Below are 1,482 nucleotides of genomic sequence, written 5' to 3'. Positions count from 1 at the left end.
TTTCTGTCACTGTAGGTACTTCTCTGATACTAGAAACTCATCTGTTTTCTACAAATCCACAATATGTCAGTTACTCAACTATATTGATTCCAGCATTCTTTTCTTTTTCACTCTATAGTCAGCATAGAGAATGCCACTGATGGTCACAGTTTCAACTGCCTATATATTTATGTTGATCAAATATATATTTCCAGTTCTCACATTTTTCCAAGCCCTAAACCTCCTTGTCCATTCAAGACACATCCAAATGTCTTTTAAAAATATACACATGAATAGCTAAAACACTTCTAATAGGTAAGTCAACAAAATCAAGTTGAAGATCTTCCTCTGTCATTTGTCATATAGAATTATCTTCTAGAAATCACTATTTAAATAAATTGTATCACAATTCATCCAGTTGCATTATCAGAAACTGAAGTAACATATTTTATACATAGTTTAGTAACTCCAACGTATCCAATGAATGATAAAACCTATGAATTATTTTGCCTAAATATATTGAGCTATTTGTATCTTTAGTGCCAAGTTACTTATTATAGAATCCAAAAATGTTTTCACCTTTTACTAAGGCCACTGGAATAATAACATTTTTCAACCTTTTATTTTTCCACCCATGATTGAGGCTTAACTTTGCAATACTAAAACCTGGCTTGCCATCTAATTATGAATAAACTTTCAATAGATTTCTACTACGTTTATATAAAACCAATATCCTTAAAATGGCCTACTGTAGTCTTGCATAAATTGTCCCTGATATGCATAGAACAAATTATTATTACTATCAACTATTAACAAAAAATAACTTTTATCCTCAATAAGCTTATTAGAAGAGATATCACTCAAATAATTCTACAAGCAGATGGAAAATACAACTGTGACAACAGAAAAAGTCTGTAGAGCTTTGTGAGCCTATAGTAAGGAGTTCTGATATAGGCATATAGGTGAAGGAAGGTTTGATTGTGTCTGAAAAATCTGAGCAAAAACCTAGACCGTGTCTGAAAAATCTCAGCAGAAATCTAAAGATAAATTAGGAGTTAATTAAGTCAAAGAAAAAGACTGCAATATTAGCATACATCATCACATTTAATGCATATAGGAGGCTATTTAGATCATTTACAAACAAAAACCCTAAATATTTTGTATTGTACTATTCATTTATAATTGTTCAGGCTAATTTTATGACCCATAATATGGACTTCACTGTTGGGTATACACTGGAAAAGCATCAATATTCTGCTGTTAGGTTCAGTGTTCTATAAATTATGGTAAGTGGCTTATTGAAATCTCAACAATGACTATGGATTTATCTATTTCTCCTTGCAGTTCAGTTTTTGATTCATGTATTTTCATGGTCTCATATTAGGTGTACAAAAACACTTATGATTAAGTTCACGTGATTAATTGACCCCTTTATCATAATATCACTTTCTTCTGGTGATAGCCCTTTGCCTAAAAAAAAATGTAAATATTATATATAAATAT

Source organism: Colobus angolensis, unplaced genomic scaffold (genome assembly GCF_000951035.1).
Source record: "Colobus angolensis palliatus isolate OR3802 unplaced genomic scaffold, Cang.pa_1.0 Scaffold177, whole genome shotgun sequence".
NCBI lineage: Eukaryota > Metazoa > Chordata > Mammalia > Primates > Cercopithecidae > Colobus > Colobus angolensis.
Note: the sequence above shows the minus strand (reverse complement) of the source record.